The 27,137-nt window shown below is 39.5% G+C and overlaps 1 long non-coding RNA gene across 2 annotated transcripts in view; it reads left to right on the top strand.

Moving 5' to 3' along the window:
• Positions 1-27,137, top strand: part of LOC149748555 (uncharacterized) — a 264,753-nt gene that overhangs the window by 217,112 nt on the left and 20,504 nt on the right. Inside the window, exon 4 of one of the 2 annotated variants that reach the window (XR_016394115.1) lies at positions 890-7,018. The exons of the other annotated variant lie outside the window; for it this stretch is intronic. This is a non-coding gene — a long non-coding RNA (uncharacterized LOC149748555). Of the gene's footprint in view, positions 1-889; positions 7,019-27,137 lie in introns of those variants that run through there. 2 annotated transcript variants of the gene reach the window in all.

The following is a 27,137-nucleotide window of genomic DNA, read 5'->3' as shown; positions in this document are numbered from 1 at the left end:
TGTGGGCATCTTGAGCTGCCGTCAGTGTTACAGAGGCTCTAGGCCTGTAGAACTGGAAGTGACCTTTGGTCATTTATTCCAACCTTCCTGTCTTACAAATGGCATGGCTGGCACCTGAAGAGTGATGAGACTCACCCATGTCATGGTTAGAAATTTAGAACCAGAACTAGAAGTTAGCCTTCCTGGTAAATTTAGTTTATATCACTAGCAGTATTTGCTTTCATCTGGATTATTTGTGATGTGGGTACTAAAAAACATGGTTCCTGAGCTAGAATCAAGAAGTGATAGTGTGAGATTTAGGTAGTCACAAAAGTAGGTATTCAATAAGTTTATTATACGGTAAATAATGTATCTGTGCATCAGAACATCCTGCAAATTATTAGTGAAACTGGCTCGTGGATCCTCTTCTGTTGGGGTTATGGAGAAACACAAGCCCTCTTCCTTTTCCCCAAAATGATGAACCAAAAGCAGCTTGAAAATTGAAAAGATAAAGGAACTTGTGTTCAAGAGAAGTACTTAAAAAGGCCCAAACTAGGGACCAAAAATAAATAAATTAATTAAAGAGTTAGGATGATTAGCTCTTTAGTTATTTGGAAGGAATTCTAGTGAAGATTAAAAAACACTGTGATCTGGTCTGTGGTTAAATCCCATGACATATAATTTTAGCAATCATCTGGGAGACAGCCAATGGTGGGGTGTAATTATGGAAATGCTGACATAGCAGAACACAGTGGAAAGCAAATTAATTTTCAACATGCGTACCCAAGACCTAATAAGAAACTTCCGTGGGTGGTGAGAAAATAATTGAGAAATAAAAAAGTGAGAATATGTGAGTAAATATAGAAAGTGAACTGAATTCTCCCTCCCATCTCCATGATCTTTCCACTAGCCCTTTGTGCCCTAATCTGAGTGAATAGCAGCGTCTTGGAAATCTTCCCAACAAATCCTCTGAGTGAAGGTAAGAAGCTGGATTAATGTTTCAAGGCACTTTTTAATGCAACCTGCTTCTACTGACATGAGGAGAAAGTTAATTAAAAAGAAGAATACCTAAACTGTATTTTTGAAGTTGTTATTTTAAAAAAAGCATTAAATAACAACTATAACAATAACTATGAATTTACCATGGACTCAATTAGGGGCCCAGGAAAACTATAAAATCTCACATGAAGGTAGAGCTTAGAGGTGGCAGCTGCTTTGAGACCCTTTTAGAATCGGAAGGGGAACAGGAGAAACAGTAGCTCATTTAACATATGGAATTCAGAACTTCACATCACATCTTCTCAAACCAGCCTGTCGTTGGAAGGTACTATTTCTCTTGGCTACAGAGTCTGCTTTTGTTAAAAGCCTATAACTCTTTCATTGTCTGGAGTAAGTGATAGTAAACACTTTGTCAGATAGGAGGTACCATGGGTGGGCTCAGTAAAAAGCAGAAGCAAGAGGTATAATTTTTGTTAGATTTCAGTTCAGTTCCATGTAACAGAAGTTTCAGACAAGAGAAGAGAAAACATAGCTATATCTGAGCAATGGTGAATGGGATTCCCTATTAAGGATGGCTTGATCATGGTATTCTTTATCTTCTGTTAGTTATCTAATGCTGCATAACAAAGTGCCCCCAAATTTAGCATCTTAAAACAGCAATAAGCATGTATTGTCTCACACAGTTTCTGTGGGTCAGCAATTCAAGAATGGCTTATATGAGGTGGTTCTGGCCCCAGGTGCCTTATGAGGTGATGGTCAAGGTGTTGGGGCATTCACTGGGCTGTAGGCAAGAGGACTCAGTTCCTTGCTGGCTGTTAGCAGGAGGCCTCAGTTATTCAGCACAGGGGACTCTCCACAGGGCTGCTTTTCATGGCATGGCAGTTGACTCCCCTCAGAATGAATAATCAAAGGTTAGGGTGAAGCCTTAATGACTTTTGCCCTAGCCTTGCAAGTTACACTCCTTCATTTCCACAATAGCCTCTTGGTTATATGAGCTTATTGGTTACATGTCTGCCCTACTCAGTGTGTTGGGGGGATTATACAAGGGCGTGAATACCAGGCGTTGAGGCCCATGGAGCCATCTTGGAGACCACCTACCACAGTCATTTACACACCAACATCAAAAGTTTTTGCCTTTTCTACCACATACCACTTACACTGTTATTTATTTAATATTTTTCTTTATGTGAACTTTTTAAACAAACCCATCTCAGGCAACAATATCCATGAAATCATAGATTTGATGTGGTCTTTATTTTCATGTACTAATCTCCAAATAAAAATATAACTATTAAAACAAAATATGATTTTTCTTGTATCGCCTAATAGCAACTCAGGCATCACCAGTGTTGTATGTACTACCCTTTGGAAAAAAACACTGGCCACAAACTTGAGTGGGTCTTGCCTGAAGGAGATTCTTACAAGTCTAGTGTAAGTCAGGAGGCATTTGTTTCATTAGACACCTTCACTTACACTAAATTCCCTAGAAGTCTAAGATAACAGTGCTCAGGGGTAGACTTCAACCACTACCACATAGTCCATTTGCTGCAGTGGTTAGAACTGTCATTTGCCAGCTATTTTTTGTAATTACTTAAATCAGGAACAGTTTAAAGAATTGAACAGTAAGGGTAAAGCAGATTGTTCTCAGGACATAAAACTAAACTCACCTTATTATGTATTGTTACACTGCTGTCCACTCTCATTACCAAAGGCCATAAAGCAATTTTAAGTGTTCCCTGGAATGTCACCAGCAATAAACGTTTTTGCTTTACTGTTTTGTTGAGTTGAATGTTAACAGTTATATTTTAGAACTCTTACAGCTGGGAAATCTAAAAATGCCTTCTGGTCTTTAAGAATTCATTAAAATATCTGCTTTGGGTAACCTTGGTATTACCTTAAGTATGGTTGGGGAAATAATGTCATAATCACTGAATTTTATTAGCTACCAACGCTTTTTATCACAAAAGACAGTGTTATGAAACCTAGAGCCTTTTCTGTCCCATGCTAGTGACTTTACCTCTTCTCTTGATGGTATGTCCATGAACCCTGACTAAGCTTTCCTGAGAGTCCTATATTTATTGCTGTCCTTCATGGCCAAAGGTGACAATACAGATGATGTTATAGTATGGCTGATGGGAAGAATCTCTATCCCGAGTACACAGAGCATCTCCCATACTTCAGCCTGAAAAGCCTACGACCATTCGCAGGGTTGAGATTCTGTGATTTTATCATATACCTGTCAGGTTTACATTTTTACTTCATTTGAGAAGAAAATAATCCCTTTTACTTTAGTTCTAAATTCACGTCTGAATTAATATAACTATTACATTTTTAATTAGGTTTTCTTCACCATTCTGTTTCATAAAATGAGGGAATTGTGGGGAGCCTGAAAGCAGTACGTGCCTCCACCATGCCGATGCCATTATTTCCAGAGTATTTCCTCTTCCTTCATCAGTTTCCTCTTATTAGAAAATATAACTTCTAAAATTTGCAACTTAAAACTATATTTGTGGGACTCCCCTGGTGGTCCGGTGGTGAAGACTCCGCGCTTCCACTGCAGGAGGTGCGGGTTCAATCCCTGGTCCAGGGAACTAAGATCCTGCATGCTGCATGGCGTGGCCAAAAAACAAACAAACAAACAAAAACCTGTATTTGCCCAGCCTCTGCTTCATTAAAACAAGGGAGAGAAAGATCAGCCTAGAGTATGCTTAACACAGTTAATACCCGGTCTCTTTTTTTTTTTTCCCCCCGGTAAGTGGGCCTCTCACTGTTTTGGCCTCTCCCGTTGTGGAGCACAGGCTCCGGACACGCAGGCTCAGCGGCCATGACTCACGGGCCCAGCCGCTCCGCGGTATGTGGGATCTTCCCGGACCGGGGCACGAACCCGTGTCCCCTGCATGGGCAGGCGGACTCTCAACCACTGCGCTACCAGGGAAGCCCTCGGTCTCTTTTATACTATGTGTGACTTGGACATTTTTTAAAGGTGATTGATGCAATTATTTTTCTCTTCCTTTACAATCAAGTAGGAAGTGTGGTGTATCTTCATAATAAAAAATTCACTGAGCTAAATTAAATTAAAAGAGATGTACTGTAAGGCTATAAAGGACCACTGTATATGTATCTAAGGAAAAGAGTCCAAGTAGATCTGGAGCTAAAAGTGGATCTGAAGGTCATGCTCAGGGGTTATTCTTTCCGTCTGTCTCAAGCACCTTGTGTTTTCTATCATCCTTGTTTTTCTCTCTGCTTCTTCACTCCGAAGCAGCTTCCTCTTCTTGCCACTGGTCCCCCAGCCCTTATACCACATGACGATTTCAGTGCCAACCACCATCTAATAAATATCTGTGTGTTTCCAATCAAGTTAGAGAAAAAGAAAGAGATCTGAATGTTATTTATATTTTCCCTGTATAGATTCTAAGGGAGATGATATTAATGATAGTCCCTCGTTTATGGAATGGGATGAGGACTATGGTAATACAAGGTTACATAAGAAGAGAGATGTTTAATTGGTCTGAGAGAGAGAAGGAGAAGTTAAAAGAGAGATAAACTGTCTTGGTAGCCAGTAAGAAACTTGGTGAGTCATTGAAAAGGATGTAAATGTTTAATCAGGACTTCTGTTAAGTTTTGTTGTGTATTGTGTGATGTAATTCTCTTTTTTAAATTTCCCCATCATAGCTTCTCTAATATCTAACCTTTGCTAACTTTTGTATGGTTAAGCTTGCCTTCTGGGGACTGTGATTAAGTCTTAAGTCAAAGTGAGTAGGGTTGAGAGCTGAGAGGCTCCACTCAGCAGTGCCCTCATACCGGTGGGAAGGAAAAGGGATCCAGACTCACTTTTCCATGATTTAGCATATACCTTCTTTCCCAGCTTTACTCCCCAGAGGCCATCCTCACATAACCAAAGTCGGAGCTAGGAAGAACAGGCTTCTAGATTCTCCTTGTCTTTTCATAATTCTATCACTTTGTTCGTGTTATGCTACCTCCTCGTCAAAAATCCATTTCAGCAATTCCCACAACTGCATCAAGACCAAACCCCAATGCTACTTTCTCCAGGCAAAACTAACCTCTCGTTCCTCTCCACTCTTAGGGCACTTGGTTTAGTACTTATATTACCTCTGTCACATTATGCCTTGCACTAAACTGACTGTATCATCTGCCCTCTTGGAGTGTAAGAAACATCTTATTCGCCTCTCAGATTACTCACATATGAGGCCAAGCACAGTGCATGGCACATTTGAGCACTCAGTAAATGTTTTTTGAATTGAATGAAAAGATAAGTAATGCAGGGACCTGTGTGGTTTGCACAGGATGTGTTCTATCCAGATTTTTACAGTGTAGTACTAGAAAATAGTAGGCTAAAACATGTGCACCTAAGTGTGTGCATTTCCATGATGAAGATATGTTGGTCTCTTGCTGATAAAGTAATGAACTTTCACCTACCTGTCACGTAGTCTGCCTGAAGATAAATGGGAGTGTGAACATGTAAACACTTTGGGAAGTAAAAACATGCTCGATAAATAAAAGCCATTGTTTATTTCTGTATACTATATAGAGTAGGATCTCTATAATTCAATGTCTCTCGGGACTATGGGTGATCATGATAGTTTTGGTTAATCTGAACCCTCCAGGTCAGTGCTACTCAAGTTGTGAACCATGGACCACTGCCAATCCAAGAACTGTTACTGGTGTATAATGAGATAAATGGAAACATTTGGAGTCAGCATTTAAAAACCTTTGAAGCAACTTGACACAACAATATAACTAAGTAATTTAATAATAAAAATGTGACTTATGTCTCTATACTTTTGTTGTATTAATTTCATTTTGCCAGTAATTCATTTCCGTTGTTGCGTGATAGGATTCACAATAGATTGAGAATGAAAACAAAACATCAAAAAAGCTGGTCCATGGGCTTCCCTGGTGGCGCAGTGGTTGGGAGTCCGCCTGCCGATGCAGGGGACACGGGTTCGTGCCCCGGTCCGGGAGGATCCCACATGCCGCGGAGCGCTGGGCCCGTGAGCCGTGGCTTCTGAGCCTGCGCGTCCGGAGCCTGTGCTCCGCGGCGGGAGGGGCCGCGGCAGTGGGAGGCCCGTGTACCGCAAAAGAAAAAAAAAAAAAAAAGCTGGTCCTTCAGTGTAGATAGTTTGAGAAGCGCTGCTTTAGGTAATTCTTTCCAGAATGGAAGATACCCACATTGTGTACATGGGAGTGTGGGGAAAAAAGATAAAAATAAACCGGTAGACATTATGAAATACTAGTATCAACAAAACTCAGTGAAAGTTGATATAATTATCAACAAAAGTTGGTATAAAGGAACAATATAGTGAATGATAGTGAGAAAAAAGCATCTGAAATGTAACAGTTCTGATTCATAGTGTTCATTTTGAGCAGTCTTCCCAAAATGTTTTGTGCATCTTTAACAATCCTTTACGCAATCTCCTCTCTCTAGTAACTAAGCTTACATTCTGGAACTTTTAGAGAAAATAACATGCTCCCCTGTTGCTAAATGAGTTTGGGTGTTGTGCTTGCTTGAAGAAAACATCTATGCACCCTTTTAATTAATGTGAACAAGAATTCTCCAGTCATCTGTAAGTCTTCTCTATGAAAAAATCCCTTCAGGAAGTCAATAATTCAGTGTCTTTAACATACAACTGAGCTTTGGTTATCCTTTGCTTTTCTTGCCAGTTTGACACTGAATTTTTATGGAAAGTCTTCTTAACCTGGGTCAGGATGATATTTTGAGTAAACAGTATGTGGTTCTTATTGTCGGAGCATCTTGTTTTTCCAGATTACCAAGATAATACGTTTCACAGGGGTCTTAAAAATGTTCTACAGATTTCTGATACTGTAGAAAGTAATATTTGCCAGTGTCTTAAAATTTAGCATTCATGAATCATGTTACAGATTTTGATTTGAGGACTCAGGGATTTATTATGTAGATCACAAAATCAGAGAGTAGGGACTGAATTCAATGTCAGGTTTTGTGCTATGCCTGATGGGATGGGATTGCTCAGAAATGGTTTTTTTTTTTTTTTTTTTTTTTTTTTTTGCAGTACGCGGGCCTCTCACTGTTGTGGCCTCTCCCGTCGTGGAGCACAGGCTCCGGACGCGTAGGCTCAGCGGCTGTGGCTCACGGGCCCAGCTGCTCCGCGGCATGTGGGATCTTCCCAGACCGGGGCACGAACCCGCGTCCCCTGCATCGGCAGGCGGACTCTCAACCACTGCGCCACCAGGGAAGCCCTCAGAAATGGTTCTTAATGCTTAGGAGACAGAGTCCTTGATATTGCATCAGGACTTGATATTGCATTCTAAGCAAAACAGGAGGATTTTCTGATCCGTTTATAATGTAATTTTAACTTTCCTATGTTCCGTTTCACTTTTCTTTCCTTCCCCTGGCAGGCAGATCTGGCCTCAGGCTGCCCAGGACCTGTTTGAACTGAAATTGGAAACCTGGACAAGCCTGGGGTTATGGTCCTCTAGGGTACACGTTCCATGTCTACCCCTTTCCTCATACTTTTCAGACTCAGATTATCTTGACTCAGTTTGCAAAGTAGCCTGTATTTCCTCCAGAGTCTTTTAAAAAAGAAATTAGAATGTTTCATAAAGCTAAAGATGCTCCAATAAAGAGAAAGTCTGTTTCCTGCTCGCCAAATTGTTTCCTATAATACATTAATATTCAAGTCTGCTCTAAATGTGTATTTTAAATTACCTCTTATATAATTGTTTATGGGGAGGTAAAGAAAATCTAGATTACACCCACTAGAAGTTTTGAAGGCTTTGCTAACTTTTTAAATTCTTTGTAGTTCAGTAAGCATAAATTTAAATCCAAGGATATAAGTTTTTAAAAAATGAGCTGGCTTCTTGATTTTTCATCTTATCTTTGCCTCTTGATCTTGCTGTGTTAGGAATTCTTGATGGCTCTTTCCTGACTGTCTTTCCGGTCTGACTTTTCTCAAGACAAATCCTAAACCGTGATATACCCATAATGAACTTTCTTCAGCCATGGGTTTAGCTACAGCTGTTCCAGAACCCTCTCTCCACCTTCCCTTGGCCCTGAAGACGTTTCTAGGCTCCCTAATCCATCAGGCCATCCCTCACCAGCTCTCCCATCCTGCTGCCTATGCTCTTCCTCCCAGTGACAGATCCATCACTTCTGATCCTAGATTTTTCTCTCCACCTGCAGCTTAGATATGATGTTTTGATCTTCCCTTATCTCTCTTCCTGTCCTTATTGAACATTCCGCCTCCCTAGACTCACAGTAGTTAGTTCCAGTTCCACTATCACCCAGTTCCCCCTTTTCTTTTAAATTCCTCTCCACTCCTAAACCCAGTTCTGGCTTCAAGTGCCTGGGTGGGGAATCCAGAGATCTTGAAATTATCAGCCATCTTGTTAACAACTGAGAGCCTCACAGTGATAATTTCAACAGTGGCCAACCTTTCTCTGGCTCCTTCCTATAGTTCTCTCTTGTCCTTGGTCGCATTGCGAATCCTATTTTGCTAAATGTAGTTGTATTCATGACATTGCTTTACCTATACCTGACTACATACTAGAACTTAAATAATCCTGAAAACTCATGCCCAGTGGAAGCAAGCAGAGAGTCAGGTAAGCCTGATATGTCTTGTTACTTGTTGACAAAGTGCTTGACAGAATAATTCCATCACCCCTGCTTCTCTACTCTTGACTTTTAAAAAAGGTACCCATTCAACGTTGAGGGTATTATGCTAAGTGAAATAAGCTTCTCTACTCTTGACTTTTATAAAAGGTACCCATTCAACCTTGAGGGTATTATGCTAAGTGAAACAAGCCATAGAGAGAAAGACAAATACTGTATGATCTCTCTTATATGTGGAATCTTAAAAACAAACAAACAAACAAAACCAAGCTCATAGATAGGTGAGAACAGATAGGTGGCTGCCAGAGGTAGGGGGTGGGTACAGGTGGTCAAAATGGGTGAAGGGAGTCGAAAGGCACAAACTTCCAGGTATAAAATCAATGTCCTGATGATGTAATGTGCAGCATGGTGACTATAGGTAATAATACTGTAGTGCATATTTGAAAGGTGCTAAGAGAGATCTTAAAAGTTCTCATCAGAAGAAAAAAATTCTGTAGCTATATATAGTGACGATGGTAACTAGACTTATTTTAATATCTATAAATATCGAATCATCATGTTGTACCCCTGAAACTAGTATATATCACTTCTACCTCAATTTAAAAAATAATAACAAAATTAAAATAAATTAAGAAAGGTATCCATTCAGAAACATGAAATACCGTTTCCCACTGTGCTTACCAGTTTCTGCCCCCTGAGCCTGTACCCTGCCCTGAATCGCACTCTGCCTGTTGGCATCCCATGTGAGTATTTCACGTGGCGTTAACAGCAGCTGCTCCCCATAGCAAAGCAGCTGTGAAAGCTGATCAGCCAGGATTTTTCACTTGAATCAGTTTAAACGGAGCCCACAAAGATGTGGCAGACACAACTTAGCTATTTCTTTCAAATTTACCATCTTAGCCTTATGCTTGGAGCAGCGTGTTTGGTCTGTGCCTCGGGTATTAGGAAGAGTACTAAAGCCTCCTGTCACTAATAACACCCTTTCCCACATTAACCCTTCAGATCCCAATGAATTCTTTGAGAACAGATAGAACTGACTTCCCCAGGGTCTGGTTTCTCTCTCAGTGGGTGACACTATAACACAGTTCATCTTTTTGAAGTGAGCAATCTGTCAGTTTCAACACATCATTTCTCTTTTCCTCCCATGTTTACATCTGTAGCCAAAACTGATGCATTTCACTTAGCAGCAGCTCTTAAAAGAATTAGATCTTTTATCTAGCCATCTACCCACTTACCTATTTACTTATTTAGTATAGTTACTGCCTTAGCATCTGCATTTTGAATGATTTCATACCCTTTCTCTTCTCCTTACCCTGAACCTGCCCATTTGACTCTTCTTTCAACCTGTGGCTCCTCTCCTGCTTACTTTCACCAGGCTATCTAAGACCAATCTCGCTTTGCAGTTCCTTCTCTTTTCTGTGTGTCCCTGTGCTCCTAGGTTAACATAATCCTATTTGAGCCTTTCATTTTATCATCCATTACCATGTGTGAGCCTTGCTTCTGATTGCATTCCATCTCAGAAACGCTAGTTCTATATAGATCACCTACACAGGTCACCTGTATAGATTGCCTATACTGATAACACCTGTCAAAGAAAACGGAACTGGACCCTGTCCACCAGTCTCGTTTTTGCAGGTTTACTTGGGGAAACCACCTCGGTATGATCCCAAGAGTCCCTGATTACCTATGTTTAATCCTGTTCATGCAGTGCGGGCCATGTTCTAAATGCTCCATACACACACACTTATTGAATGCTTACAATGCTAGGAAATCTGGAGCATTATCATTCCCGTTCATAGGTTAAGAAACTGAGGCACAGAGAGATGAATGACTTGCTGGTCACACAATTTCTCAGAGAGAAAATAGGCTTAACCCAGGCGATTTAGCTCTAGAGCCCATGCTGTTAACCACCATGCCCCAAAACAGTGTTTCAGCATCTAATATTTCTGCTTTCCATCTCTTCTCCAGGTCCCATGAACTTCCCAGATTCCTCCTTTGGCCACTTTCTGACAAAGTAGGAGAAAATAAAGATTCTCTCTCGAACTCATGAAATCTTATGACTTCTTCTTTACTCGTCACACTTTCATTTCTTAGTGCAAATTTAACTCAATTCCTTTATCTCCATGGCTTTCCTTCATAACCTTGACTTCAGCTTACGTGACTGAATATAGATAGACATTCATAATCCTCTTACTGACATTTCCTGTCACGAGGTGCAGCTTTGGAGAAAGCATAGCTCCTCCGAGAATGCTCAGAGCCCGCATCTGAGCTCCCAACTCTTGAGAGTCTAGAGTGAAATTCCTTATTTTCCTCTGAGTCATTTGTTGACTGTTAACACAATTTTAGGTCATTTTAAAGCACAGAGGACTCTGTAACCCCTTACATTCTGAATCGAGGCTGAAATTCAAGCAGATAATAAGGCAGACTCTTAACCAGAACAGCTTTTATGGTGGCAAAGGAAGGAGCCCAGGAAATGGCATGAATTTAAACCTTTTAAATGACGGAATAATATGTTTAATTTTCAAAAAGTGAACATTTGGGACTTCCTTCGTGGCGCAGTGGTTAGGAATCCGCCTGCCAAGGCAGTGGACACGGGTTCGAGCCCTGGTCCGGGAGGATCCCACATGCCACAGAGCAGCTAAGCCCATGTGCCACAACTAGAGCCCCTGAGCCACAACTGCTGAAACCCACACGCCTAGAGCCCGTGCTCCACAACAAGAGAAGCCACCGCAATGAGAAGCCCGTGCACCGCGACAAAGAGTAGCCCCCGCTCGCCCCAACTAGAGAAAACCCGCATGCAGCAACGAAGACCCAATGCAGCCAAAAATAAATAAACTAATTAAAATAAAAAGACAGCAGATTGCTCCATCTCCTATTTAAAAAAAAAGAGGGGAGTTTAAAAAAAAAAAGTGAACATTTGAACCTGATAATCCGGTAGCCATATGTTGTGCAAAAGTTTACTAGCATGAACTGAAAAGTCTTGGCCTGATGTCAAGCCACATGACTCCTTCTCATAAAAGGGTAGGACCTTGCTTTTCTACTTTTCCTTTGTTTCTATGACTAGCCTGGACTCACTTGGTGATATTGAGGAGTTAGCTTTGATTCCTCTGTTTCTCCCCCTTCCAATCCATCAACTAAAAAACCTTCTTTCTCTGGTTTATGGAGCACGAAAGTCCTGGCCCCTGACCACTTCTCTGACTTTATCTCTCCCCCTCACCCACACGCTCCACCCGTGCTCGCCGACTGTCTCTTCTGTGATCATTCTCAAGCCATTTTTTCCTCCCTTAGGATCTTCCTCACCAGCTCTTTTCTCTGTTCAAAATGTTATCTCTTCCCTGATATTTTCATGGCTCATCCTTTTCTGTCAGAAGCCTTCCTGAACCATCCACTCTGAAGGAGCTGTCCACTGATTCTGTCACATAAATTTATTTTAACTAAAATAATAATAAAATTTTAAAATTTAACTAAAATAATAATACAGTTAACTTTATTAACTGTAATTAGTGCAGTGCACTAATTATAGTTACAAGACCTTAAACTGGGACTCTACCTAAGTTTTAGCTGAGTTCAAAAAGGAGAGGTGAAGAATACTTCAGTATTCTGAAGTGAGGTGCTAGGACCTACACAGGACTTTTCAAGGGAGTTGACAACTTGGTCTTGCAACTCTTGGTTAACCACCAACTTACAGTCTATAAAATTGTTTGGAGGAGGCAAAAGAGATACTGGAGATTAAAAATTATTTTTTTCAGAGAGAATTGCTGGTGTGCTGCTCCCCAAAAATCTCTACAGTAAAGAGGAAAGGGGGGTATATCCCCCTCTTTTTTGCCTGCTGCAGAGACTTTGGTAAGACTACTCAGTGATCTTGACCTATGTCCCCTTAAACTGTGGGATACAGACTCACACCCAGAAATGTCTGAAGGAAGAAGACTGGATGCTCTGAGACAAGCAGGAAGAAGACGCGGAGTTGAAAACAGCCTAGACTCCCAGAATTTACCATGACAAAGGACACACGAGTGCTACCTCTTGACCAGATGATGGGCACAAGAGAAAGCCCCAGCCAGGAGCCCTTTTAGATCCTACCAGAGAGGGCTATGCATAGGGGAAAAGTGATCCTAAGAGGAGTTGAGCTTCTAGATTCTTAGTAACTGAGAGAGAACATTTAAGTGGCCACCTAGAGGAATATAGATCACCCACATTATGACTAGAGCAACAGAATTCATTCATTCATTCAACATAATTGTTACATCACTATTGGATTTTCACCTAGTTTATTTCCTTACTTCTATAGTGCCCATCTCCTTTGACTAGAATACACATTTAACAAGAGTAAGGACCTTTTCTATCTTTTCATGGTTGGCTAGAGCAGTACTTGGCATATAGTTGGTATATTTGTGAATGAATATTTAATAAATGTTGATTGATTGACTGAAATAGTGAAGACTAGGAAAATGTAACTTCCACTCCCTTCCCACAGTGATATGCAGATTCTAGTACTGTGAATGTCCACTAAGCTAACACAGTTGGGACTATAATCATTAACAAGTAGAAGCCTCAGAAGCAAAGGCTGATTAAAATAAAATAGCTGATTAAAAATCTAAAAACTACTTCATCACTTTCTCCTAAATTATTTTTTGTTTGGTTTTGCTTTTTTAAACAGAGCACCTCATGATAAATCATATTCTGTTATCAATATAACCTTTGTCGTACTATGCTGTAAGTTTCAACCTATTTATACAAGTTAAATAATCTTATTTTATTAGTCTATTATATTCTTCTTATTTTAAAATGTTTTTTATATATACAAAATAATATATGTAATGTAAATTGAGGCATAATAATATCGGTAAATAACATTTTATCACATTATAAGTAACTAGAAAATTATCCAAAGTGGTGTGACATTTTAGAGAAAAAATAGTGTTAATTCTTAGCCCTAAAATAAATTTCAATTTTAATATGTGTAATGTAAATTGAGGCATAATAATATCAGTAAATAACATTTTATCACATTATAAGTAATTGTAGAAAATTATCCAAAGTTGTGTGACATTTTAGAGAGAAAATAAAATGTTAATTCTTAGCCCTAAAATGAATTTCAATTTTAAGGAACTTGATGCAAATATCTACTTTTCCAAAATACACACATATACAGAGCTGTCTAGGGCTACAGACACACTCATTTTTATACAAACTTCATATATAGGTATACATACATTATAATTGTAATATATAAAGCTAGTATGTATGTGTGTTTATATTCAACTTATATAATATATACTGCCTTCCCAAAATGAAGGTGGAGAATTCATAGAATTTTAAACTAATTTAAATAATAGCACCAATTTCCTGAGCCTTTTTGTATACCAGGCCCCTCCTGAGCAGTTTAATAAACACTATCTAATTAAATTTTCAGAAAATCCTCAGGAATTAAGTCATATCCCCATTTTACAAATTAGGAAACTGAGGCTTAAGAAAATTAAGCTTCTTCCCAAGATGACGGCAGAAAATCAGTAGTGAGTGATAAAACAGAAAACTTTCTGACTCCAAAATCTACCTTCTCAGATCTTTTAGTCATTCACCATGTTCCTCCCTAATCGATAGGTGCTACTAAATCTGTGTAGGGCCAAGATTATTTTCAGTGTAATCTTTTGAAATCATATACTAATATTTTGTGTGTCTATTTATTAATTTATGTTACTGTTTCCTCTCTCACATTTAACAAATAAGCCTCAAATCGCTATAGAGACTTCTAAAAAGAAGCTAGGTCCAAAGTGTCTAGGAGGGCTTCAAGATTCAACTTAATAGAGATATTATATTGGGCCACAATTTTGATGAGTAAGTAATATCTTTCAAACTAACATCAACATCTCTTTTGAGAAAAGAGAGAAAACAAACTGAAAATCATGAATTTTAACAAAATAGCTGAGCTGTTTGAATTCTTTGTGTGTGTTTGTGTTTAGTTTTGCTTTTGTTTGTTTACTTCTTTTGCCTTAATCAGGTTCTATAGGAGATTTGAAAGCATTATCAAGTGTCATCTTATGCTTATTAGTAGTATTAAGCTAGGGAGTAAAGATAGTAGAAAAATGTTTTTTACTTAACTCAATGAAACCACTTTGTTCAATCAGTTAAGACTATTTCATTAACTAACAAATAATTATTGAACTTCTTCAATATGATTAACCAAAGGGAATTCAGAAGTTACAGTCCCTTTGGGAGTTGAAAGATTCTTCTGAGTGTTCACTAAGGGTATCAAATGTTTGACCAAGATAGCGAGCAAAACAACATGTGTTTTGCACTGTAGTTAGGGTGCACCAACTATGACAAATAGTTGTCTGTTCCCCCTCCCTCTCTCAGGTGTGCTCATGTTGTTACAACAATGAAGGGCGCATGTGCAATGCAAGCTCACACTGAGAAAAACTTGTCTATTCCACTGATAATCTTCTTTGGCTGAGAGGAGCTGGTCTTTGGGGCCTTACGGGTATGAGTCATAAACAACCAGATGAAAGGTTTAAAGGAGTTACTTGGCTATAGTAGACAAAAACATCCTGTTAGGAAATCTTCTAAACCAGTGTCTGTATGTGTAGATTTCTTTTTCTTTGCAACTAACTGTATTCTAGCTATCATATATTTCTCATTTTTTTAACCTCTATAATTCAGCCTAAAAATATAACTACTTAGGTATTCTGACACTTCAGTTGGATGTCAGTGATCACTTCGTTTTGAACAGCCATCAAATCTAAGACTGAGTTTCCTTGGAGGTCACTCGAGGATCAACATAGCCATTGGAAGAACAATAAAAATTTCAGATTTTTATTTTGGTATCAAACTACAGATACTTTTGTGGCTCAAGGAAGGTTGAACTCGCTTGACATCAACCTTTAAAAATTAAACTCCATCTTTAACAACAATAGCTAAACCCTAAAAATAGTGCCAATTATTTCCATGTAAACACCAGATGGGGAGATTCCCCTAGACCTGTGTTTCATCCATTCAGTCAAGAAACAGTTATTAAGCCATTTCTACAAGGTGCCCAGACCATGTACAAGTCCTGAGAGCAGAGAATGGAATAACCTAAAGTTCCTGCTCTCACCCAGACAAAGCTCCTTTCTGACAGTGACAGCGTCTGTGAAAATGATAATTAGAACATTTGATAGTGCAGTTTTCCAGATTTGCCTGATAATAAGACTCACCTATGTGCCTTGTCAAAAATGCAGATTCCTGGGCTTGGAGATTGATGACATGTGGAGTGAGTCCTATAAATCCATTATTTTACACGTTGCTCAGATGTGTCATATCAGGCAATTGTAAAAACATTTGGTAGAGAATCCCAGGGTAAGAGTGGACTAGAAAAGCCAATGAGGAGGTGGTGTTTGAGTCAAGGTCTGAATGATGAGAAAATATAGAGGAAGTGGATTCCAAGCAGAGGGAATAGTAAGGGCAGAGGCCCTGAGCACAGTATGAGGTTGCTGGCTTTCAGAAGCAGAGCAAGCCAGTAAAATCGGTTTCACCAATTAGGAAAAGCTTGGCCGAAGGAGGTTAAAGAAGAAGGCAGGGGCTATGCTAAGCAGTTTGGAAATTTTTAAACTCAACAGGCAGCTGTTGGATGGTTTTAAGTAGAAGAATGATGATCTGATAAACATTTCAAAAGATCTACTCTAAAAGACTAGCCATCAAAAGGAGACTTGAGAATGTGCTTCAAAATCTCCTGGGATGATTTTTTTAAAAATGCAGTTTCCCAGTCCAAATCCCATATCTTCTGAACTAAGGCCCAGACATCTGTACTTCTAACAAGCACCCAAGGCTGAATAATACAGCCTCAGACTAGAAGCTCCGTGAGTGTCTGGACTCTATTTACTTACCGCTGTACACTCAGTGGCTAGCATTGAAGTAGTAGGGATATTACTTAATTTTTGAGGATGTTGTAAAATGTTTTTAATGAATATGGAAATGAATAACCAAATCTTTGGTATTTAAAATCAATGTGATTGGCAATTAAAAAATTAGGTATTTAACTAGCTAGCATAATAAATAAGATTATTGGTAGTCTTTACATATTTCAAATATTTCCTAAACAAATAAACTATAATTTAAGTTAGTGCTTTAATCATTGTCATTAATATAGAAATATTATATTCTGGCTCCTCAAATGCACCTGGAAATGGTCAGAAAATCTGTCATTGCAGAAGATTATTGATGAGTAGAGGATTGTTACAGGTTTTGAAAGGTAACAAAGCAGTCATCATGCTTGAACAGTTTTAGTTGCTTAACGCTCAGTGTTTGGTCACATCTGTAGCATCTGTAGTTTGTAATGGTTGAGGGGAAAACAATTTATGAATCAAAGCAAAACCCCATAGTTGGAATATCCACATCTTTCTTCTAATTCTTCTAAAATTCAGCTTATATACATAGACATGGAGAGTTTTTACATTTAAATCTTAGTATTTGTTGGTAATTACAAATATTTTTTTCCTAGGATCAAAAGAAATTTTATGAAATACAATAATAATCTGTAAGACTTTGAAGAAAATACAAATAATCAACAAAATATGCTCTGGGTCATAGAAAGGACAACATAGAAAGACATAGTTTTCATAAAGTAAATAGGAGTGATGTATGAGAATCAGTGTAATTTATAACTAAAAACTACTAAAATTTAAAAAAGTTCTTGGCATACATTGGTTTATAAAAAACATTTCCAGGATGAATATATATCTTTTCCACAAATAAAACACAAGACATTAAATAAACTCGATCAGTTACAAACCCAATCCATATTAGGCAAATCCCATATCTTACTTACTTTATCTTCAGGGATTAACACAGAGTGGACCTCCAATAAATGTTTCATGAATGACTGAATGGTTGTCACAGTGATTTATATCATGAAGTTAATGAGACCAAGTTCATGTTTGTTCAATTGAACATATCTGTTTTCTTGGCACCAAGACACACTGTATCTTTATTTCCAGCCAGAAACCCACTGTATCCTTATTCCATCACCCAAGTTACTCTTTGGTCACATAATAAACTGAGTAAGAGGATGCTTCCAGTTTAAAATGACCATCACAACTTTTTATCCAATGTAATAGTGTCACCTTCTTATACTAAGATCAGAATAAGTATATAATAAGTATATATCTATATCTAGATATATATCTAGATCTAGAGCTAAATTGAAAGATAGACACACACATATATGTATATAGACAAACTTATACACAGGTCCATATATATAAATATGTGCGTATGTCTATGAATTTCAAAGATGTGAATCTTTATTATCATTATTATATAATAACTTACTATTTCAAAGGGAAAAAAGTTAAGGCCCACTGTCATAGGTTTGATACACAGTATTGGCTTTTGAGTGTGTATTCCAAAGAGATCCCACTAAAGAGCCAAATATATTTAAAGCTAACAAAAATAAAAGGTTTTTTGAAAAAAATTATGTTGAAGCTCTTTGTACAACCACTTTATTCCACTTTCTGTCAGAGCTTATGTGTTTCCAAGGGAGTACAGTAATTTGTGCATTTTCTATTTTTAAATCATTCATTGTTCTAGTTAAATATTATGAGTGTATGGCAATTCCTAAAAGAGTCATGCAGAGATAGTAGGTGCAATTGTGTTGTACTCAAAATAAATTCATGGTTAAAGCAAATATTTAACAACTGTCAAATACTGGATTGCATGTAGAAAAACTAATCCTGTATAGCTCTGGTAAATTAAAACTTCAAACCAAACCTTCCTTCTGTGCTTTTGTAATTAGAAAACCAAATGAGGAACTTTTCTGGGCAGCCTGGTTTAAGAAACCCACCTGTTTTCTCTTTTTAAAAAGATATTTTTGAAGTTAATATGTTTAAGTAAAGGATTTAAATGACTCAAAACTGGAATTGTAAAGAATAACCCTCTCACATTTAAATATTACTATGTATATTTGTGATTTACAGCAATTTGATAAATGGCATATGAGGCATTAATTATAAATAATATGCTTGAAAAAGAAAGTCAGGTTATGCAAAGAAGACATTACCTGAGGAGTGGCAACCATCTATCCCATGGATCACCCATCAAGGCTAATGTCCAAGGACCTTTATATTTTCTCCACATCAGCCATCATCCAGGACCTTGTCAGTATTCAGAAGGGCTCTACTGAAATTTTAAGTTCAAACATCAGCTCTCTGATCACCAGTCCCACTCTACTAGCCCCACCATGTCTGTCTTCAGTCTCTCGGGGACATTTAGTCTCTTGACTAGACCCTTCTCTCTTTCACTACCTTCTCTGTCCAAATTAAATTCTATGCTCCATTATTTCAAATGCTTGCTTCCTAATCCCTCTACCCTCTTCTCCGATTGTCCTTCAGTTTAAGTATATGGAAAAACCCAGCCTTGGCCCAGTCTAATTCTTCACCTTTTCTGAAAGAACCCACACTGCTCAGTGCCTCCGGAGAAATTTCAGACAAACTTACACGTTGGTGCGAGCCTAAATGCATGATTTTCAGACTCAACTGACTTCTCAAAGAGTTCTGATAATCCTATTTTTTCAACATACTTAGAACTTCTCTTTTCTTTTAAAATCTGCAACCTCATCCCTCTCACTTTCATCAGGTACCTTACCTTCAACTTCACAAGGAAAAGAGAAGCCATCAAGGTAGAATAGCCTCAGTCTCCCATTCATAGTACAGACTCCCCTGTGTGCCAGCCATATGTGCCTCCCTCCCTTCTGCCTCAGGTTCACCCTTCTATTGGCGGGGGTCATATTACTTCTTAGGGGACCATGCTCCAGTGATTCTTTCTTTCACTGTATCCTCAACGTCTCTTCCTATACTGACTTATTCTCACAAATAATTTGGTGATCACGTCAAGAAAAAATACATAAAACCTCTCTGGATGTTTCTCTATGGTCCCTATCCCTTCTATCTGAACCCTTTAATAGCCAATCTTTTAGAAAGACTGCTCTCCTTACCATTTCGTTTTCCTCGCCTCCCGCTTACACTCTGATCCGTCTGTAATTTGGCCTCTGTCTCCACCACACCCCAGAAAGGCCTCCCAGCAAAGTCTCAAATGACCATTGTGTCAATCAAGTTTCCAAAAGAAAAGAGGTGGGACATTCAAGCTGGGATAATTTGAAGAGAATGTAATTAAAAAAGAGACAGAGACTTCCCTGGTGGCTCAGTGGTTAAGAATCCGCCTGCCAATGCAGGGGACATGGGTTCGAGCCCTGGTCTGGGAAGATCCTACATGCCGTGGGGCAACTAAGCCCGTGCGCCACAACTACTGAGCCTGCGCTCTAGAGCTCGCGTGCCACAGCTACTGAAGCCTGCGAGCCACAACTACTGAGCCCACGGGCCTAGAGCCCATGCTCCGCGACAAGAAAAGCCACCGCGATGAGAAGCCCACGCACTGCAACGAAGAGTAGCCCCCTCTCGCCGCAACCAGAGAAAAGCCTGTGTGCAGCAAGGAAGACCCAGTGCAGCCAAAAATAAATAAATAAATAAATAATTTTAAAAAGACAATAAAAATCCATTGGTAGAGTACAGTGAACCCTCAAGGGATAGCCTGATACTCCAGAGCTAATAAATGCAGGAAGCTCTTTCCCAACCTACCCCAAGAGGGGTGAGCAGAGAACTACCTGACAGGAGCTGTGACCTTAGGTCAAGGAAGCAAATCCACAAAGAAGAAGCCGAGGGGAAAATATCCTCTCCTCCCTTCTTCCCTCCTTCTTATCTTCTGCCAGTGCCCACCGTTGGTCTAACTCCAACAGAAGATAGGATAGAGTTAATGGGGGCCATCCACACTGGGCAAACTCCTGGGCACGGAGCAAGATGAAGAAGGCTGGGGACACAGAGGTGACAGCCAGCACAACCTCAGTGCCAAACCTACCATGCAGCTTTGCAGCTTTATCTTAGGCTCTTAATGGCACTGAAAAATGTTGGCCTCTTCTGAAAACTCTCCTTTTTGTGGCCCTTTGATGCCACTGCAATCTGTTTGTCTTCTTCCTCAACTTCTTTTGCACCTTCTATGCCTTTTTATTTATTTCTATTTTTTTACTTTTATTTATTTATTTTTTTTGCGGTACGCGGGCCTCTCACTGTTGTGGCCTCTCCCGTTGCAGGGCACAGGCTCGGGACGTGCAGGCTCAGTGGCCATGGCTCATGGGCCTAGCCGCTCCGCGGCATGTGGGATCTTCCCAGACCGGGGCACGAACCCGTGTCCCCTGCATCTGCAGGCGGACTCTCAACCACTGCGCCACTAGGGAAGCCCTTCTATGCCTTTTTAAAATGCTGGTGCTCTTCAGGGCTATGGCTCTTCAAAGGCTGCTTTTCCTCTCAGTGCCCTTGGGTGGCCTCATCTATTCCTATTGCTTTCACCACCATCTTCACGATTCCTAAGACTATATTTGTGCCCCAGCCCTTTCTCCTGAGCTTCATGCCCACTTCCTTGTCTGTCTATAGTGCTGCTTCACTTAGAAGTCTCATAGACACCTCCAGATCAACTTGTCAAAAATTAAACCAACCTCTCTAATCTCAAATCCATTCCATTTATGTTTCCTATTTTAGTAAATGAGACCGTCATTCTTGCAATTGCCCAAAAAAGAAATCTGGTTTTCAACTTGGCTTACCATTTTCACAGCTAATGAGAACCCCTGTCATTTTTATCTCAAGCACTTTCTAATTTCAGTGGTTTACGTTTACCCTCACTCTCACCACTCAAGTCTAGGCTACCATAAACTTACATTTAGGTCTAGAAGTGGCTTTTTCCCTGGTCCTCTGCATCCCTTCTTGGCCCATTCTGCACCTTCAGCCAGACTGTAATTTCTTTGATAAATCTTCTCATTATATTTTCCTTCTTTAAAAATTTCCAGTAGCTCCACATTTTTCTTAGAATAAAGTCTACATGTTTTGTCTTGGCTTTCCAAATTTGTTCTCTTCTTTCTTAGGCACCAGTATATTAAATTCCAACAGAGCAGAATTTCTTTCAGTTACTTGAACAGACCATGCTCAGTCTCACCTCTGGACCTTCGCACAGTCTTTGCCTTCTTCTTGGGGCACTGCTTGTCCACTCTCTACCTGGGTAATTGCTGCTTTGCCTTCAAGACACAGGGTAAATGTCACTTCTTTTGAGAAGCCTTCTCTGATGATCCACGCCTGGATATTATGCGCCTCTCTTATCCGATAGTATATGGTACTTCCCAGAGTGAAACTTGTTTTCTTGTGTGCATGTCCCTCTAGACTCCAGTGATGTGTGCTCCAGGACTGGGTCTTTCGTTTTCATTGCTGCATCCCCAGCACCTAGCAGAATTGCAAGCATTTTCTAATGAATGAATGAAATTGCATTTGAGGACATGAAGGCATTTTACAGAGTGGGAGTGAAGTATATAATTGACGAGGTGAAGAGAAGCGGCATCATAGATGATGTTACAGTTTTGCTCCAAATTTTATGTTTATTCCGAGGGCAGTGGTAAGCCACAGAATGTTCTTAAACAACAGAGGGATAGACAGAAGTTGTGTTTTAGCGAGAGTAATTTTCCTGCTGTGAGTGGGATAAACCGGAAGAGGGGAGAGCTGGAAGTTGAAAAAACAATTTTGAAGACCGAACAAATTGAGGCAACAGGTGACACTTTATAAGACTGCAAAGAAAGGTATAGCTGTGGGAGGTGTTTGGAAAATATAAAGAGGGATGCTTGGACATTAAAGGCAAAGTGGAAGAGGAAGTAAAACGTGACTATGATTTTGATACTGGTTACTAGGGTAAATAGTTCTGTCATTTACCAGAATAGGGAAGTTGGAAAGGAGAATTTGAGGGAGACATATGAAAGGACTTAGAGGCTACAGTGAGGTCATAACACTTGAAGAGAAATGTTTTAAGAAGAGGGTTTATAGGACGGGACTGAAATGTGTCTTCTCAAGGGAGGACACCCTTTTCTGACCCTAAAGAATGTGTTCTGGCACAAAGAGAAGCACTCTAAGGCCTGAGGTTGTTTTTGTTTTTGTTTTTGTTTGTGTGTGTGTGTGTGTGTGTGTGTGTGTGTGTGAGCTGTTGCCTAAATTCTGAGTCCTAGAAAAGACTATAAGGACAGAGGACAGAGAGGCATTATGTATGTGTGTCCCCTCTCTGATCAGAGGCATATATTTGAAAGAGCAGTCAAGAAAATTCCAAGTCCTTGTTTATTGTAAATCACCACCTAGCTGAAACACAGATTTCCAATTATTGCACTAGTTTTCTGCACACTGCCTATAACAAATTCTTGTTAATTAATAGAAAGGATGCTTGAAATCCATAGAGAAGTGTTCTGTAGTGTTCAGATGTTGGGAGCCTGTGTACGTGTGTGTGATGCATAGGACACAGCATTTTGTAAAGGACCTCCATAGGCTCTCTCCACCTGACGAAAGAATGCCCACTACATGTAAGGAGATTTGAGTCATTTTTTTTTTTTAAACAAAGTAAAACTTATATTTACAAATCACAGAAGAACTTTATTCTTTTTCTTCTCCCAGCCATTCAAAGCTGTTTTGTGGGCGTAGCTCTTTCCCTCCCCTCTGAAACGTCCATGACTTTTCACTTCTCTGCATTTGGCAGGTGTTTAAAGTGACTCTTTTCCCTTATGGATATTTTCTTGGGTTCTTCTGAGATCCCACATCACTAGAGATGTCTCATTTACATTCCACAACTTCTTAGTCTCTGGAAGTCACATCCGGGCTCTTTGTGATGAGGCCTCCTTGACCCTCCAAAGCCTTGTTGGGAAGAACCCCCCAAACAACTCAGACAGCACTTGTACGTGGCCCCCGTGTGGGCCTCTGTCTGTGGGCCATGCAGTTACTTCCAAGAGCAGTGCTTTCTCCGTCACTCTGGGCCACTTCAGCTAGATACCTGTCCTCATGAGGCTTTCAGGCATGACTGCAGTCTACCGTACTTCCGTAGTTCCAGGGAGTACTTATGAAAGTCTCTGTGTGGCCTTGAAACCCCTCTCACTTGAGGAAACAAAGATATATCTCTCGACCCTCTCTCACCAGAAAGAACCACAAGTACTCTGATGCCTCTCTCTCTCTAAAGAATCCTCTCGGAAACCCCTTCTTCTCTCTTGAGCTTTTCAAGCTTTATACGCTGGAATCAGATGGTTAGTTGAGGGAAGCAAGAGCCCCTCCTGTACAAGTCCAGCTAGTCAGCACCTCAACTGTGAGGTGGCAGCACACTTGTCACCTCTGGTTTGGGTCTCAGCTAAAACCCAAACAGGAAGAGCCCTACTTAACATCCTGTTACCACTGGATGTAGATATGTATTAGACACTTATCAAAACCATAATATTAATATTTGGCTGTAAGACAAATCTGGGTAAATAACGCCTTACCCAGAGAAAGTGGATGAGGGAAACTATGACCAGGAGGGTGACAGAGCTCAAGAGCACAGGACGTGTAGAACTCATGTAACCCCTCAGGCAAGTACTCATTTCCAGAGAAACTGCACTTTCAACCCTGTATCACACTTCAAAGGGGAAAATAAACTATTTTCTACATCTATGGAGCGTAATTACAAGAGAAAGAAATGAGTCATAGGATTTCATTTCCAAATATTTGCATATGTGTTTTATATGAAAAACTAGAGAACAAACGAGGGATGTTTTTTTCCAATAAACATGAAGTATGTGCCACAAAATTATTCAGATATTGAAAGAATAGAGAAAGACTACAAACTTCTCTTTTAGTTTTTTTTTTTTTTTTTTTTTTTAGTTTCTTTATGTGCAGGAGAAACTACGTGACCTAAGAAGAGACCTGACCTCTAAAAAAACCTCATTTCAACCTCGACATATGACCTCAGAGGGATTCATTTGCCCTTTGGAAAGTTTTTAAGCTTTGTAACAGAGACACAGGCACGGAGAAGATTAGAGAGCTCAGGGGAAGGAAGTTGGGGATTTTCTTCCATAGCAGATGGTGGGCTGTCAGCAGCTTGGTTTCTCAATTGGGAAAAGCCTCCAATGGTGTAGCTCTTCATCAGCTGGAGCTCCCTCTTTCTCCGGGTCCCAGTAACTGCTTCTTCACCTTGCCCTTCAGGTCTAGTGGTGATACTGGCGCTCTGCCACTTTTTACCTACCTGTAACCCTGACCTCACACTGTTAGGTAGTCCCTTGATTAAATATTCTTCATTTACCCTATTGGTGTGCCATCCCTTTCCTGTTACACTGAGGCCAGTCTTTCCATAGAAAATTTCTGTTTGCCAAATTCCTCCTTGGGCTGGTCATTGGAGTTGCTTGAGACCTTGAATACTTGGGACTCAGTCCAGTGTCAAATTGTTAAAGATAGCATTTTCTATAGGGTAAATTGACTTTACGTGTACCTATTTATTTGGGAGGCCACAGAATGTTTTCCACAAAATTATTACATACCACTAAGCTTACAGCTCATGGATATAGCATGGCCACTGTTCACATCTTGCAAATAACAAGAAAACGATAATCCAGAAATTATCTTTCAAAGTTCAAAGGCAGCTTAAGGGATTTTTTTTTAAGGGATAGAAATAAAATCTCCGGTTTTGGAAATCCCTTCATGTACCCACCCATCTGACCCCCACCTGTTTTAATGATTCACTGGGTTGGGAGGCCAGTGCACTAAAGCTGCTTGGTGGCTTGCAAAGGAGCCACAAGGCGAAGCAGTAAAACCACCTGTGATCCAAATTTACTAGGAGGAAAATGTCCTCTGAAAAAGGAGAAAGGTGTTAACTCCAAAACCAGCAGGACCCAAATGTTGCTCTCTAGAGATGCTGCTTTATTAAAGGAAGAAGCTATCTGTAGTTTTCATATCAAAGGTCGAGCTGAGTAGGGGTGGCCTTTGTGTTGCAATTACAGTGTTTGCAAACTTCTCAAGTGCTTCAAAACAGCGCCAAGCAGGGCATTCTTCATTTGCTTACCAAGCCACTCCCCTTCCTCTCTGCCTTTCCCTCTCCTCAGATGATCATGCAAAAAAGATAAACTGCACCGTAGGCCACAACTGAATAATCGCACATTATATTTTATAGAAGCCTGAAAAATACTCGTTTTCTTTGCCCTTTTTTTTATTTTTTGCATATTTTCAGATATTTCTCTGCTCACAGAAACTGTGTCTTAGCCCCAAATGATTTATTTTATGGTGAAATTTTAGTGGATACATGAAGCCTATAAATTATTTGAATACCATTTTCAATAGTATTATATAGGAAAAAGGTAAAGCAGTTTCATAAAGCTTTCAAATATACAATAATGAGCTCTTGATTGAAGTATTAAGAGCACCATATTAGAATAAAATTATTATAAGCTATTCTTAAGACATGAGCTTTGATATTTTACCTTTTTTTCTTTTCTTTTTTTTTTTTGTTTGCGATATGCGGGCCTCTCACTGCCGTGGCCTCCTCTGGACGCGCAGGCTCAGTGGCCATGGCTCACGGGCCCAGCTGCTCCGCGGCGTGTGGGATCTTCCCGGACCGGGGCACGAACCCGTGTCACCTGCATCGGCAGGCGGACTCTCAACCACTGCGCCACCAGGGAAGCCCTTTTTTTCATTTTTAAAGTTGGTACTTTTGAGCAAATTAATGAGTTTACAGGTTATTCTTAGAAGACTGATTTCTGAAAAGCAGAATATTTAGAGTTGAAAAGAAACCATTTTTCAGAGCAATGTAAACATTTTCATCTGCTCATTGTTCAGTCATGTTTGTGCTCAAATTTTCTTTTCACTGTAGAATAGACAGTGGTGCAGGTTATTAGTTAAGCTACTGGGTATGATCATTCATAAGATAAACTAGTGTGTCAGTATTTCTAACTAAGGCAATCAGGAATTTCTCCTTTCCTTTGATTTATGTTTTTGAGTGTATTGGCAAATATTTTATACATTTTAATTTGTACAATAATTAAACAAATGCATCTAGCTCTAAGTATTTCATCTGGAATATAAATAATTCTATACATAAAAATCTAAATGTAGTACACAATTTACTTTAAGGTATTTGAGTTCTACCAAGTAATACTTTTTTGTAATTAGAATGAAAATGTTTCCCTAAAATTATTACCTCAAAAGATAATCTGTAGCAGAATCTACAAATGAATTTGTGCATAAAGCTGACCAAATTCCTTTTACTGCAGTAAATAATCCATCATCTACATTGTTCAGCTGTACATTGCAGCTTTCTTGGTAAAAAACTGCATGGTACTGTGAGAAAGTACAACATAAGATTGTCTATGATTAAGGAAATTTAAAATTAGAGGCCACGTGTTTATTCCATGGGTTTAATTCAGTTAGTAACCATAGATAAATATATATTGTGGGGTCATTTTCTTTTCTTTTCTGACATTATTGTTAGTAAACCAGAGCATTGTTGGGATTTGGAGATTGATTTTTATTGAATCAGAAAGAATTAAATAATTTTGCAAAAGGATGGCCTTGGAGCTGACTCTCTGGTACGTAAATATGTAGTTTACAATTCCGTGGCACTGAAGCACTTTCAAGACCAAGTCAAGAGACTCCATTCAGTGACACTAAGGCCATAGACAGTGCCCATGAAGAGCAGCCATCCTGTTTCCAAAATGAGC

The sequence above is a fragment of the Delphinapterus leucas genome, chromosome 8, assembly GCF_059928025.1.
Source record: "Delphinapterus leucas isolate spDelLeu-1000000601 "Yukka" chromosome 8, BTC_Dleu_Yukka2, whole genome shotgun sequence".
NCBI lineage: Eukaryota > Metazoa > Chordata > Mammalia > Artiodactyla > Monodontidae > Delphinapterus > Delphinapterus leucas.
Note: the sequence above shows the minus strand (reverse complement) of the source record. Positions and strands in the feature narration are given on the sequence as shown.